Raw genomic sequence first — 16,812 nt, forward strand, 5'->3', positions numbered from 1 at the left:
CACAAAAATCAAACAAGGTAATAGGGAGCAAATGTAGACGTTAAAATTGCAGTGCCAGTTCTGCAAAGGATTGTTCAAACTCAATATGGCAAGTATCTGAATAGTTATATTGTGTCAAAGGCCACATTTATGCACTTAGTTTCAAAATACAATGCAGGAATTTCATGTTTTGTGTTGCAACTTTTATTCCTGAACTCAACCTATATCTATGTATATTCTCTAAATGAATGGATTGAAAACTGAACAAACAGGTGTTGCAGAATTGGTGCTTTTGAAAGAAGTGATCTAAACAAAGGACTAAAGCCTCTGCTGCTGTACTTTAGGAAATTGGATTCTGTCATACTTTCTGAGACAATATTAAAAACATAATTACATATTTATAGTAGCACTTAGATTTCATTCGGGAGAACTGATGCAGACAAGTGGGAATGTCATTTTGAATTACCCAGTCTCACTACATTTTACTACAATGTAACAAAAATGGAAACATGTATATAGGATGTACTGAAGTGCTGCTCATGGGAAAGACAAGGACCTGTTGGTGTCCAGGGGTTGAAGCACCTCTCTCATGTGGCACACTGAGAGACTTGGGGTTGTTTAGCCTGGAGAAGAGAAAGCTCTGTGGATATTATATTGTGGCCTTTCAGTATGTACAGGGGGCTTAAAGGAGTAACAGTTTTAGACTAAAAGAGTGTAGATTCAGACTATGTATAAGGAAGAAATTGTTACGATGAGGTTGGTGAAACACTGGAGCAAGTTGCCCTTAGAGGTGGTAGATGCCACATCCCTGGATGGTTGGAAAGGGTTGAACAGCAGTCTGGTCTAGTGGAACGTGTCCATGGCAGGGGAGCTGGAACTGGATGATCGTTAAGGTCCCTTCCAACCCAAACCACTCTGTGATTCTATGATATAATAGTTAGGGAAGGGGATTTCAATAACACTACTATAAAGTAAGATTCCATGCACAAGAGCATTCTGTGTGCAGTGGCTTTTGTTTCCGTGTTGGGGGTTAGATTTATTCCTTTTTTACTTATACAATTTTTTCCCCTAAGTTGCTAGCAGACTAAGTGCTGGGTACTTGTGGGTGCTTGACCAAAACGAACAGGTGGCCAAAAGTCAGGACAGGACTGTAGCACTGGGGCTACACTTCCTTTGTCTCTGGGAGTTTTCCTTCGGAGGGGAAGATAGCGCAAGTTTTTGGGGCAGGTAAAGGGTGGGGCGGGAGAAACTGCCCTCTCCTGCTCTCAGCATCAGAGAGAGGACAGCCAGGCTGCTGCTTGCTGCGGGAGGAGTTCACTGTCACCGAAAGTCCGGTCCTGAGAAAATCCATCATCTGCTCGTGGGCCCCAGAGCTCTGAGCTCGGCTCCTCCTGCCCTGCTGGGCCGGCCCTGTCCCGCCACACCCGTTTCTTTGGCACTGCCTTGAGGGGTTTTTTACTACTCTGTAGCCCTGCACTGCCCTGCCCTGCCGGGACATCCCTGCTGTTCCAGCTGCCCCAATCTCATCCACCAGGCCGGGATTTTCCACCGTTCCAGCCGGGAGTTCTCGGAGTCCCAAGAGATCAGACTGCCCCGGGCTTTGTGAAGCAAAGCCCCTCGAGGTTCCTGGTTCTGTTTTGTTGTTAATGCTGTAGTTGTTGTTTTGTTTGCCTTGTTATACATACTAGTAAAGAACTGTTGTTCCTATCCCCATATCTTTGCCTGGGAGCCCATTTAATTTTCAAAGTTATAATACTTCGTAGGGAGGGGGTTTGAATTCTCCATGCCAAGGGAGGCCCTGCCCTCCCTAGCGGACACTTGTCTTTTCCAAACCAAGACAGGCCCCTCTCACCAAGCCTGCAGCTTTCCCAGCACCAGACTGAGACATGGAAATAGCTGATGTGAACAAAGGGCAGCACAGGGAGGAGTAACACAGACTAGGAGAGCCTCCAGACATGGGCCTGGCCTGGTGGTGTTTTCTGTGCTCTCTCATTCCCCCATAAAACCATCCAGCTCTGTGGAAGGGCTATTTGCATAGTCATTTCTCTCCTAAATTGGTTGCAATTTTTTTTGGATTATTGCACCTTTCAAGATTATCAAACAGGCCTTTCTAACTTTGCCTGTACTTCACAAGCGAAATTGGAGTTGGTTTGGATTAGAAATATGAAAGAGATGGCTCACCTGATAAATCATGTGTTTCCTTAGTTTCAATATGATAGCATTTCCTACTCCAGGCTGTTGGCTTTTTGCTTAACTAATCCATGGAGATTTTACTGTTTCTGATACCTATCACATATGTCAGGTAACACACCAAATTTTAGCTCTGGAATCACTCCTCAAGTAGTGAGCAAAAATAACAAACAAAAAATGACTCCACATAAGTGTAGTATGTTTACATAATTTCACTGTACAGACAATTCCTGTGTAGCTATATCTGCTACAGTGATATATGTGCATCATTTTGCAGTAACCTACTGCATAAATGTGGGTTTGTATCCATTCTTCAATCCCAAAAGTAAATGAATTCATTAAAAATAACTGTGCCTTTTTCTTTAAACCTCCAATTACACTTCACAAATTCTCGCTGAAATTTCTTTGTTCCCTCATTTCCCAGACATTTATTTTTCTTCTTCCTATTAACATTTTTTTCCCTTTTAATTAGGCAAAACTATTGCCCCTGACACAAAAGATAGGGCTTGTTTTGGCTGGCTGCAAATTCTGCCCACCTTTTTAGAGGAAAAAGGCTTCATACTGACTATAAAGCTGCTCTCCTGCCCAGTGGTCCCTGTGGTAGAAATGTATCTATAGTGCTTTTGACCTCTGATTTTAGCTTCTTGGTACAAAAAGAAGGCCAGGACAGGGGCTTGACACCTCTTGTAGATTGGAGTAGATTCCAGACATGTTTTTTGGGATGGAGAGATGTGGAATAAAAAGGGAACTGTTCCATTGTGCTGCTACTCTACACCTGGGCAGGTGTACTGGAGAGCCTGGACACAGGCAGTGCCATCACTTCTGGGTGGTATTAAAGTCATCCATTGGAGCAGGGAGCCAGGAATGGTACACTTGCTTTCAGTGGTCCATTCTTAGGGTTGATAATTGGGTGCGTGTGTGTATATGCACACATATATCCACTGTATCTCAGCAGCTCGTTTCCTGGTGTATTTATTGCACATAGATAATAAAGGCATAAGCTGTACTTGCTATGCTAGTTAACTCTAGCTGTTAGCTGTAGTTTGTTACAAAACTGGCTTTGCTAATTCACTTCCAGATGAATCTTTTCTGTTGCAAGTTTCAGGCTTCTTTTTTTTTTTTTCTTTTTTTTTTTTTCCTTTGTATTACCAAATCGTAGTTGGCAGCTTTATTACATCAAATAACCGAACTTCTTACCATTTGTCAGGTATTTGTTCAGTTACTGTCTCTGCACAATCATCTCTGAAGATGCTATTTTAGCAGTAGGTGCCCTTTGTCAAATAAAAATACAATGATGTGAAGTGGTGTAATTTAAAGATGATGTATTTTTTGCCAGACCTGCGATCAGTCATTCAGTTGCTTCCTCTTGCTTTTCATGAAGGTTTTAGGATAGCAAAAGCAGGGAACCTCTCTGTTTATGTGTCTCACAGTGCTAGTGAAACAGACTTTTAAACATCTAGTACTTGCTAAATCTCTAATGTGTAAATTCAACTGATTTAAGGGTAGGTATGGATTTACAGGGTAAATAGTTTAAAAAATAAGATAGAATGGAAATACTTTATGTTCTCTTCTATTTATCTTTGCTTACATGGGTTTAACTTCAGAACAGAGGTTCTGAATGCTCCCTATAATTTAAAGTGTGTTTTACAAAATTCATATTTAAAATACTGTCATTTTAATTTACTGTTCTATTTATGATAAGGAAGCAAATCTATCCTACTTGCCCAGCAGCATGACAGACAGTCATTCTGAATCTGGACATCCTCTGAATTCTCACAATGCATCTGCTATAATTCCTCTGCTTTTCTCAGGGAATTCTAAACAGGTATTGATTTTTTTTTAAAAAAAAAGGTGTATGCAACCAATCAAAGAAATCAAACATTTATTGAGATTTTTGACTTTAGTTCCTCTGAAATATTCACACCTTATGTTACATTTTCATCAGTCTCTGTGGAGACAGTTAAGATGCTATTTTAGACAGTTTGATGGAATGCTGCAAGGTGATGGTACGTGTTTTCTGGCTGGATCTATTGGAGCTGCCTGCCCCACTGGCAGCTCCTGGGCTCTAGTAGTGTTGCAGGGCTTGGTACCTTCCCTGGCTCAGGGGAGGAGGTGCCCTGGTGCTGGGCAGCGGTCTGCTCCCAGCTGGTTCCTTAAAACCAGCTCTGCTTTGTAAGAATTAATTAAAACAGCTCTGAGGGAAGAGATGAGTGACTTATTATGGACTGCATTAGATTTTCTTTTCTATCTTAAGGGTGGAGGTAGGAGTCTGACTGTAAGAAACCCTTTTACTAGGACTTAATCTTTAACTTTTGCTTTTAGTCACAACTGACATTGAAAGCCAAGAGGTTGAAGGGGGAAAAGCCTTGAAAAGGACGCTGCCTCCCTCAGGCCCATGGAATTGTGCACATCTCGTCTGACCCGCATCTGGGGAGATGACGGCAGCTTCCTGCTGCCTCTGGACTCTGACAAATGAGTTCTGGCAGCTTGTAGTGCAACAGCTTAAGGTGTTACCATCCCCAGATGCTTCTGATCTCTCTGCTGGCACTTACTACCTGAGAGAGAGCTTCCCTTTGATAAAAATTATTTGTTCACTATGATGCTTTGCTATAAAATGCAGAAGGCAGTATGTAGACATATGCCCTGTTTTCCTCTGGCATTGATAGGTGGTCAGACAGCTGTGGATGAGTTTGTCTCAGGCTCTTTCTATTAAATATATCTAAGCTCATTTGTTAAACATAGGCAGCTATATCTTCTAGGAATTTATATACATACATACATACATACATACATACATATATATATATATATACTAGGAATTTATCTCATGCTGTTTTAGAGGTGGGTACTTACTTGACAACATGCATTTACACAAAATGACATATCTAATTTTCTGGCCTTTAGCCATTTTGTATCATTAGGTCATTAGGCCCAAGTCCAAACCTCGTATTTGCAGAAAAATGAATATAAGTTAGGAAATGTACATGCCTTTGCTAGAATACCGACTTTTTCCAAGAACAGAAATGTAAGGAGAATATCTGTATCCCTCAGAGATGGCAAAGCCATTCTAGTTCGCAACAAACATGGCAGAAGGCTGCTAATCCAAACAGGAGAAAAAGAAGTGAAAAATTTGCATGATTTCAGTAGTTTCATTTGCTCTGAAAATTTTGCTGTCATCCCATGTCCTTGATGTTCAGGCATACATGTTCTCAACTTCACTGCTCCTGGTTGGCTGCACTGTTGCACTGTTCCTTTTGTCAATAATGATAAATAAGCAAAGAGATTTTGAAAACTGTTAGCAAAAGGCTAAAATGGTTCAGGTGGCCTACTACTGCTTTATGGACAACTTCCTTCCTCATTTTGCCCTGATAGGAAAGTGCAACGTTTCTCTGCTATGTTCAGTTCTTGATCCCTTGCTACACTTGGTGCCCGCAGCCAGGCCATGTCATCAGACCATCTGCTATCATAAAATATAATTAGTTTGGGGTCTTTTTAAACTCAGTTTTTCAATACATAAGATACTCTTGCTAATGATTTTTTTCCCTAATACACATTCTCTTCTGCATATGTAAGTGCAGCTTTGTAGAAGAGAGAAGCTGTTGTGCAGAGTTGGCAAGAATGTACCTGAACATTTCAAAGCCTAATCTGAAGAAAGGCATTTTTAACTTAGAGCATTGTGTTTAACTTCTTAGTGGTTTTCCTCCAACACAGACAGGACAAAAGGATAAACTGAAGTGATTAATGTTTCATTTGCAGCCGGTTTTGTTTTTCTGTCAGATAATTGCCAAGAAGGTTCCTGTTGATCACCTTTGCAGCAATGGCACATTAAGGTCTACTGAATTAGCCAATTAAGCAATTTATATTTGTGTAAAGAATGCAACTGGATATATAAAATACAATCAACTGATGTTGTGTACTGCTTGTCTCCTTATTTTCTTAATAATTTGGAAACACTAATGCTTTTAGTGCAGAGTGAATAAATAAATGAATAAGGTAAATAGTGAAGCCATTATGCAATTACTCATGCTTTGGCTGTATTCTCAGCTTTTTGCAAAACTATTCACCCACTGGCTGCTGTCTACACTAAAATATTAACCCTATATAGTCTTCTTTTTGTGTCAGCCTCCAGGTTTAAAACTTTCCTTCCTGTTTTTCATATTCCTCAGATGGAGAAATATATCTATTTTACTGTGTATTTTGAGAAGTTTTAAATATTTCACTTTGTCTTGGATATAACTCACGTGAAAAAAAATGCTCATGAAAGTGCTACTCATTTTTAACAAATCCACATCAGAGATCAGGACCCAAGAAAAGTGAAATTATTTGTTTATATTAATATATGCGGTTTTAGAGCCATTTGAAGTGGGTTTCATGATCAGAACTGTGGTCAGAATTGAAGAAGCCTGTTACCCTCTGTCTTCTGGAATCCAATTAATTCAAGGAGGCAGGCTTGAGAAATTAGCAGCTGACTCATTTAAGGAGGGTTTCACAAGATACCTGTTAAAGCTAGAGAAGTCCTTTCTCACAGTTGCTGTGGATGCTGAAACTTCATATGGAATTCAGGAGAGACTGGAAAAGTGCCCAGATGATAAATTCTTGCTACATCCATGGTGCATGTAGAAACCATGCTTGCTTTAGCTGCGGAAGGTGCCTTGGTTGCAGGAGGGAAAGCACTGGAAAATGGACTTTATATAGTGATCCTGCTGTGATCACTTCTGTGCATGTCCCTTTAGGCCACTGTCAGAAACAAGATTGTAACCTAGGCTGGCTGGCTCAGGTGTGCTCATAGGCAGAAATGAGAGTACATTCAATATTACTCTGCTCACATTAACACCAGTGGAAGTTCTGTGGACTAATTGGTAAAATAGAGTACTACTGACCATAGTAGTATTCTACAACTTGAGACCCGTGTTCAATTTTTGAATGTCATTGGTCGATTGCTTTTTCCTGAAATATTAAGTTTGGTGAATGAAATCAAACCTATATTTCTGGGATTTTTCTGATTAATGTTTCAGGGACAAACTTTTATGAATTTATCCTATGAGGTTTCTGATAGGGCAAAGCTTTTTTTGTGTTGCCTTGCACAGCAGCAAGTAATCAGTCCTTCAGCATGAAACAAATTGTTCATTTTAGCTATGTAGTTAAAAAAGAAGTTGTAGAAAGTATTAACTTAATTGAGGCCTAAGCCTTCACTTTTCTTGGCTTGAGTGGGAGTAGGGCAAAATCCTGACAGTGCTCACAAAGTATCCTATTTTAATCCCAGTGTACAACAAATGCTAAAATTGACCAGGAGGCATTTTGTGCATAAGAATGCACAGGCATGTCTAGGCTGTCTCATACAGCACTTTATGTTTGAGGTTTCCTTCTCCCCACCATATTTTTGGAGACAAGCAAGCTCCTTTCTTAACCCTCTGCAAACAGGCAGGGAAGCCAAGGCAGGTTTGTGTCATCCCACTGGAATGACCCAGAGCTGTGCAGAGCTCTTCATGGCTGCCTGTGTGAATGGGGGCTTCTGTGCTTACCAATACTTTCAGAAGTTTGTAGAAAGAGGGATATCTTTCTTGATTTGCTTCTCATTCTTTTTGGAGACACAAGCTCAGTTTATCTGAAAAAAACAAAAAAACTGTAAGTTAGTATAGGGAAAAAAGTGGCAAAAGAGAGAGTAATAAAAACACAGAACAAGTCTCATACCTTAAGCTTACTTGGACCATCAAATTTCTTTTCTATTATAATTTATTGCCATAAAAATTGGAAAGTTTTAATGTAACATCTTGGATTAGATACACAGAGCATAGTCCACAAAATCTCAAAGAGCCTCGTGGCAATGCTAATGTCAGGTTGATAGCAGTAATAAAATTTAACATCAAGCACACTCATGAGGATTAGTTTAAAATCTGCTGGCATGGAATATCAGAGTATAATGAGGTACTTGATAGCCTGCATGAACTGCTGGTGGGGTATGCAAACATTTTCTCTTAACCACAAAAGATAACCATTGAGGAAATTCAGTTCCACCACCACAGTACCAGCAACCACTACTGTTCAGTGTGTTCTAGGAAGACTAACTTTGTTTTGGTGATAAATCATACTGTGTTATTCCACAGTTCACAAAGCATATCCTATGATTTTATATGAATTCATTGTTTGGCTTTACTGTTGTGCTATCTTGCCTGGTTTCCAGCATCTATTTTAGCTTGTTCTATTTTTAACTAAGCACAGAATTTGGCTAGGTTTACAGAATCTGTTGCAAAAATGAAAAGTAGATGATTTTGCAGTTTTTGGAAGTTAAATTCTTCTTTTGCTGTGTTGCCTTTTTTTTTTTTTTTTTTTTTTTTTTTTTTTTTTTTTTTTTTTTGGCTTGCTTTTCCTCCCTACCCTCCACCTCCTCAAAATAAAAGCTTTACTGAAATTGGAGCAGTAAAGAGTAAGCAGAAGAGACAACATTTTTTGAGAGTTTGGAATTTTCATCTTTTGTCCCGTTTTCTGCTTCTCAGTTATATTACATTACATAAACACCAGAACAACACCTTCTGCAAATACAGTAGGTTTATATCTCCTCTGCTCTGTCAGGCAACATTTCTTTTTCATGTTAGGTATCTTTCCACTTTACATTTACTCCAGGTGGAGTATCATATTTAGCAAACACCAAGAATATGTACTTCCAAAACCAGAAAAAGCCATTATTTTCTCTTCCCACATTTATTCAGTATTCTGTTTGTGGCTACCCTAATTACTCCATTTTCTCTTTACTGGCATTTATAACTAGCAGATACTTATTCCAAGGTATGTGTCACCTTGCTTGCAAAGAAGAACCTTTTCCAAGGAAATTTCCTATTTTTGTCTCTTTTTTTCTCATCAGTTTACTCCCTGTGGTGCTCTTTAATTTGCGTGGTAGCATATTTCCTACTTCCATGCCAAAATCTCTTTTTTGAAGTGGATCTTGCTCTCAACAAATGTATTCCTGAGGATTTAATACAGTCCCTATTGAAGTAGGAACTTTTATAAAGGAGAGTCGTTGCTTGTCTGATAGTTGAGGGTTGTAGGTGCTCCACTAGAGAGTTCTGCTGGCAGGTGGCTCATCAGGTGGGCAAAGTGAAGAGTCAAAAAATCAAAGAATATGCACAGGGCTGTGGTGGGTTTTTGTTGCTGTTGTGGCTACTCTACTTTGTTGGAGAATTAATGTCTATCATTAGTTTTAAGCAAAGAAACAGTTTTTTATAAAACATTAATATAATGGCAGGGTAGCTAGCCAACATGATTATGTTCTGTTGCAAATCAGTAAAAGACAGAATGAAAAAGGTCAGTTTGATTCTAACAGACACAAAATTGTTTGATGACACTTTAAACTACTGACACAGGGAAACTGTAGTGAATAATGCATAGAAAATACTTACACAATCTCTAATTCCTTGCAACTTCTGTGCAATTAATATGTTCCCAATGCAAAGGGAATATTGCATTAAATACAGATGAGTTTTCTTCAGCTCATTGATATGAGAAAAGCTTTAGAGGTCCTGCTATTATTTCCCATTTTTCATATATGAGAAGAGAGATTAAGTACCACTTTAAAAGGCACACATACCTGAAAAAGGCTATAATTACATATAATTTCATAAGAAAATATTTTTACAAATCCTGCATTTCATATTTTTTGTTCATGCTAATTAGTTCAATGGAGAAATATTAAATACTAATTTTGCCATGTCTGCCAAGATATCTGAAGGGTTATTTTAAAAGATATTATTAGTGGGACTGGATACAATGTGTGTGGTTTCTTAATCCTAATTAATTCACTCAGGAGACAGTCCTAATAAGCAGATGTGAAACAAGAATTTTAGACAAAAGCATTCTATTTGGTTGTGAAGTTCATCTGCTTTCTATTGCAAGTTCACTTGGGAGATAATTTCAATCAAACTGTTTTGTGTACCTATCAAAAAGTGTTGTATTGGTATGCCTTGAACCGTAAGTGAAGGTTTATCATGAAAAGTTGCACATGCATTTCATAAATATTTTCAAGATTAAAGCTAATTTTGTGAGGCCTGCTGGTACGATCACAGTTCATTTACTTTGATTTCACTTATATATTTTTGCTTTGTACCCAACTATTTCACCATTATGTCAGCTAGTTAATATTGATCTTTCACTGCAACAGTACCTAAAAGCTTTTGTGAAAATTAAATGAGGTTTTTTATACAGCTGCCAATTTCATTTAGACTTTTTTAAAGTGTCTGAGAGAGTATAGGAGACAACTTTTTATTTCACTAAAAATATTAACTTAGTTTTGTTAAAGTTTAACAGTTCAACAAAAGAGAAACCTGGAGAGTATTGCATTAAATATCAATAGGATTGTGTTGTTTGTTTTTTTTGTTTATTTTTTTATCGGGGAACTGGGGGGGGTTGTTTTGTTTTCAAGAAATACCACATCCTTTTAGACTCCTAAATCATTCTTATGGAGGCTGTTATTTTGTCCAATGCTGAGGTATAATCTTACTGTATCTGTTCTCATTGGCTTTATGTTGGCTCTGTTATGTTATGTGATTTCAATAATGATTTCTTTTGTACATCTGATTTAACTTTAAAGAAAAATGTAGGTGTACAAACCAAAAATAACTGTCTGAAAACAGGCCTATTAAATAACAATGATGTTTGCTATCTATTTACTGAAAAATATTTACAGCAATTTTCAAGGCCTTATAAAAGGTGAGAGAAAGCTCAGTCATACTTGCTGCAGTTGTTATGCCCCCAGATTGTAATGCTGTAAAATCTGTGATTCATGCTGCAGATAGCTTCCAGTTTCTGCTACCTAAGACAAAGCAGGGAATTATCCATGTTGTTTATTGTAACAGTGTTAAATCAGCTATACGGCTCCGACTCTTAGTCTGAAACAAGGTCATTCATGAGTTGTCTCTGTTGTGGTTTGAAAGCAAAATGAATGAGAGGCTCCAAGTCAGAGATATAATTTACTAAAAAAAGAAAGGTAAAAAGGTAAAAGTAAAATAAAATAAATGCAATAACACAAAGGATCACTGACAGGGTCAGAATACAACCTGAGCAGGATGGTGGAAGCAGTCCAGGTGAGGTGCTCTTCCTGAAGCAGTGATCCTGTAGAAAGGTCTGGTAGCTCTGCTCCTCTGGGAATCCAGTGGATAAGTGCCCTTGCACTGTCCCACATACCAGCTTATATCCAGGTGAGAATGCTTGGCTCCTCCCCCTGGGCAGAGCATCTCAAAATAGCATGAGGAGTGTGAAATGGGTCCTTGATGGCCCATTAAACAGAGATAACACCTGGAGGGAGTTACCTGTGACTCATGGGCAAGGCGTTAATGGGCCATTAGCAGAAGACACCCCAAAGGCCATTAGCAGAAGAGGCGGGGGCTTGGGAAAACACTAGCCCACCTGGTTTCAACAGTTCATGAAGATGGTGATAGAATAAATACTTTGTGGACATCCTACACTGCAACCCAGGACAGTCTCTTAGAGCATCGCAACTGTCATGTGCTCGCTGTATTTGCCCAAAAATGCTGTGCAATCTCCTGCCCCTGACAGAAATAACAAAAGCATGGGAACAGAAGTGATTAATCCACATAGTGTTCTTTTGCCATGGGATTCAAGTTTCTTGATTAAAATTTTTGCCCTCGTTTTTTAATGTTTTAATTGAAAACAAACCCAGATTTCTGAGTCAAGCAAAATGTGCTCTGATGAAGAAGACAGAATCTTGCAGTGATAATGTCAGAGCTGCCAGCTCTAGAGCCCATCCTGGCTTCTGTTCCACCATGGTAGTTGTTTGCCAGCAGGCAGCATCAAATCCCTTTAAGTACCTTCTGGCTGCTTCCATACTGCAGTTTAAGTAGTTTTGGAATACCAGCAGGTTTTCTCATGGAGTGGTGTTTTTCCAGTTCCGAATACCTTTTTGAGGTATATTTGTAAGTAAAAGTATTATTTTGTATAACTTCTTTATCATGTTAGGAAAGACATAGCCTGAGGAGCAATTATCTGCCATGTTTTAAAACTAATGAGACATTTTTATTCTGATTTGATTTGCAAGTTTGTTCCAGATTCCCTCTACTGTAAACATGTTCATTTGCTGTTGCATGTTTTGTTCTGTGTTTGCTGGACCAAACACATGTTTTGTTCTGGTAGATTCCTTTGAAGCCAGTGCCAGGTCCACTGAGAGCTTTAGAAGGAATTACACTTGGCATAAGACTTGACCAATGAAACCCAGTAGCATCTAATGGCAGATACAGAGTTCAGTATATAGAAAGTTGGTCTGGAAGAGTAGTTTTAATATTTGTGACTCTGAAGATCATCTACTTCCAACTTTTCTGCTCTAAGAAGGATCAGCTAGAGCAGGTTGTGTCCAGTTAGTTGAATATCTCCAAAGATGGAGACTCTACAATGCCTCTGTGCTAGCTGTTTCTATTACCCTCATGGTAATAGAAAAGTTCAGGTCGGAAGCTGAGGCTGACCTGCTTGTGGTTCCCTGGATCCTCCTTCTTGGGCTTCTTGAAGCTTGGAGATTAGAGTTCACCTTGCTTTCTTCCAGTCACCAGGCTCCTCTTACAGTTGCTGTGACATTTTAAAGACAATTTTGAGAGTGGCCTTGCAAGGACATCAGCCAGCTCCCTCAGCATTCTTGGTTGCATCCTATTTGATCCCATACACCTGTGTGTCCACCGGAGGTATTCCTTAACCCCATCATTGTCCCCTGAGAAAGTCTTCGTTGCTCCACACTTTTCCCATGGTAGCAGGAGCTGGGGGTTCCTGAAGGCGGGTATTATGTGCCTTCCTGAGGCGAAAGAAGACATTAAGTACCTCAGCCCTTCCCATATCCTTTGTGACCAGGGACTGTGTCCATTCAGCAGCAGGTGCACATTTTCCTTTGTCTTCCCTTTGCTGATCATGTAGAATCCCCGCTCACCTTCCACATACCTGCACTCAACTCTGGGTTGCTTTGGCTTTTCTCACTCCCTTCCTGCAAGCCCCATATTTCTCCTGGGTCATCTCAACTCTGCTTCCACTTCCTGCATATTTCCTTTTTGTGCTTCAGTTTTGGCAGGAGTTGCATGTTTATCCATGCAGGCCTCCTGCTGCCTCTGCTTGTGTGAATTGAAATGGTCCAGGCTGGAGGTAACAAATGAAAAGATCATTGAAACCACCTCCTTATGCAAAGATGTAAGTCTGAGTGGGAATTGTAATGAAAAAGTAAGTCAGGATTGAAAGAAGAAGGGTTTTCGAGATACTGCTGCTGGCAGTACTGTAGAATATGTTATGAAAAATGTTTTAAAATATTTCAAAACAATAGACTACAGATACAATAATAGTCTATTGTGAACATAATCCTCTAGAATGTTGTAGAGTATCATATGCAAGATTTAAAAGTGGTTTTAAAACTTGCTATCAGTTACAATGTGAGATTCAAATTCTCAAGTGAAAATAGCTTGTCTTTTTTTCAGTTGAAAATGCTTCATAATAAAAGCAGCTAGTGTTGATACGGGTGAACGAGTAAGATTTAATGAACTCATACTCACATAAGCACAGGCTATCACCTGATCAATTACAGCGTCCCTGCCTATCATGCAAAAGAAAATGGAAAGATTTAAATGATCAATGATGATTGCCAGCAGTGATTGAAATGGCAGATCTGAAATTAAAAAAAATAGGACAGATTAGCCAGGAAATGAGCACAAACCAGCCAATTTTTAATTTTTTATTTTTTTTATTAAGTTGAGATCTGTTCTGCTAGATATGTATGGCAATCCTCAGTGCATGCCGTAGAGTTAACATTCACAGTGTCAGGTAAATGTGAGCATGGGCCGGCACCCTAGACAGTGGCAATTCGAAATTTTACAAGTGAATGATGGAGGGTAGTAATACTGGCCAGTTGAAGATAAGAGCTGATAAGGTTAGTAGTGGTCAAGTGGAAATAGGGCATGAAGCAAAGACAAATCGTTTGTATTTAAGTGAGATGGAGGAGCTGGTGTTAATGGGGGGAACTTATAAAAGGAGGTTATATGCTAAGTCAAAGAGCTTAGGAAACTGATCCTTGCAGGTGCACTCTAAGCAGTTTTGAATGCAGTAAACTTTATTTGCTAAAGAAATGAGAAGGAGAAAGGTCAGAGAAACTGAAGGTGCAATGAAGAAATTTGATATCATCCTAAATAGGAATATACTTCATGAACAGTGGGAAAATGTAATTCATGGGCCAGTGACAAAGAATGCATTTAGATATGATTCAAATACAAAGAACTAGGATACCAAAATAAAACCACATTGCTTTGACTACCAGTTTGCAGAATGATAAGGTGGGGATAGTGCTTGGAGAGAGAAGGAGGGAGACAGGGCTGATTGCTAGATACGAGCTGGCAGGTTTTTAAAGAGATGGAGTTATATTTTAATCTGATCTAGAGAATCCAGCATATCTAAAATAATGGCGGGTGTCTGTGTGGTCTTTGAGAAGTGGTAGTTGGGTTTGTTTGATGGTGGCTTTATCTGGCCAAAATTTGCAAAGAATGAAAGGAATTAATTGGAAAAAGAGCTATAGAATGTGTCCTCCCTGTCTGAAGGGGGGCTTCTGTTCTTGAGTCCAGATGGAAGAGCTACATGCTTGAACCATTGATTAGAGAGGTAGGAAAACAGAAGATGTGACAGTATGTGTCACCTACAGTATTGGACACTGATCTCACTTTGTATCAGTTCGAAATACTAAAGTGGAAAAGGATATGAAAATATTAATATTTCAACAGCCAATCAATCATTTTTGACACTGGTGGAGGCTAGAGGTGATGAAAGCCAGAACACAAATCTGTACTGTAACAGAGACAGGAAAATTCCTTTCAAGTAAGGCTCATCGTTTGTCAGTTTATGATTGTGGAAAAGAGTATTCTGAGACAAGTGGATGTATAAAGGTAAGTTTCTTTCTATACTACCTAATAAGAAATGCGTGAAATTTATTTTTTAAGAGAAAAAATTAGAAGAGGGAGAGGGAGATTGGGGCGGGCAGATGAAGGCAAGTGTGAAAAGGTAGATGCACAATTCACACCTGTCTGTCAGTATTCCCTGTTATCTCAACAACCTTGCTTTTCATCATAAATTGGTCTGATACAGAAACTGGTGAGGCACCAGGAAGATGTAAGTGTGCACTTGACCATGTGTATAAAATAAATGAGAAGGCAGAAGAAGAAAGACATTGTATTTGGGGGTATATTTTACATAAAAAGAACAGGACTGTGAAGTATTTAATTTGTAATTGTCAGGAAAATCAACAGCTAAAAGAAATATGCAATTTTTTATTTTAAAATGGTTTTCTTTAGCTTCCTCCTCTTCCTTTCCCTGGCTACAATAAAAAGTGATGCATAGGGAGAATATCACATATATCAGTGAAGCATATATTACAGTGATGCTCATGGTTTGCAGCCTGAGAGTTAACATGACTCTCTTACTGAAAGATTAAGAGACCACATTTATTTAGACATATTCTCCCTGCCATGTTTAGTCTTACTTTTTGCACAAAATATTTAAGAAATGCAAGTTACACCAAGGACACAACCCATAGAGCTACCCTGTGAGGGCAGAAACCCAGAGGCTGGCAGAACTCAGGGTGCTGGAGGAGGGCGTCTCCATTTTTATCCACAGCTCTCTGATGACCCAAGGTAGGATAATTTCTTCTTTAGCTTGCCTAGGAAAGAGGAGCAGGCAGTGTGTTTTTGTTCCCAGATTCTGCACTGGCTTTCTGCTAAGCTAGCTGTGTGGCTGAAGTGAAGTAGACCTCCTTGCAGGGAGGCAGCAGTGTATTTGAAATGTGACATTTCTTCCTGAATATTTGGGCATAGCAATCAATTTTTAATAATGAAGTTTGCATTCTTTGGGCTTACTGTAGGTAAACTACTCAGAAGTTGTGACATAGGGTAGTGAGCTTAAAACTATGTCAGCAAACAAAATAGACAGTTTTCTGAGTCATCAGATTCTCAGATGATTGTGTCACTGACTCAAGCACTCAGAAAATATATCATTGTTTAGGAGTCTGTTTTTCTAACAAAACAAGACATAGTTACTATTTTTGTGCTGATTCAAAACCTTGTCATCTGTTGTAATCAACAAAAACTTAAAACTGAAATGTCCCCCTGATTTTTTTCTTCACCTCTATAAGGATTTGTTGCTTCTAGGTTGTGCATGAGAGTTTGGCTGCTTATGTAGTAGAAAGCAGCTTTTTTCACAGAAAGCAGCTGATGTATTTTACATTAACAAACAAGGAAAAAATCCATCAATATGGTCTTCTTCAGATAGATACACTCTTAGGATAGAAAGCACGAAAATGATGGCTCGTTTATCTTATTTTTCTTCATCGTAACAAAGCATAAATTGCCAGCATGCACAGCTCTTAAAAGTGAGGACAATTTATATCCATTAATGAGTGGATATGGATCTGGAAATTTTTAGAAAGAATTAAAATCATCTAAATTATCTGAAGTTTCTTTTGAGCGTAAAATGTTTTGGATGGGAGGGGGAGAGGAAGATGCTACTATGTGACAGAGCTCTGGAAATGATAGAATTTCCAAAAGCAGGAGATTTAATGAGGAAAATCTTCAGGTTAATCTCTGCTATCCAGCATTACCATACCCTAAAAAAAAACCCTCTCCAGAATGT

General features: G+C 38.9%; 1 protein-coding gene across 2 annotated transcripts in view; it reads left to right on the top strand.

Annotated features, from left to right (window-relative positions):
• LOC310918926 (ubiquitin-conjugating enzyme E2 E2) overlaps window positions 1-16,812 on the top strand; it is a 203,256-nt gene that overhangs the window by 47,288 nt on the left and 139,156 nt on the right. The window lies entirely within an intron of this gene.

Source organism: Zosterops lateralis (genome assembly GCF_965231275.1).
Source record: "Zosterops lateralis genome assembly, chromosome: 1".
Lineage (NCBI taxonomy): Eukaryota > Metazoa > Chordata > Aves > Passeriformes > Zosteropidae > Zosterops > Zosterops lateralis.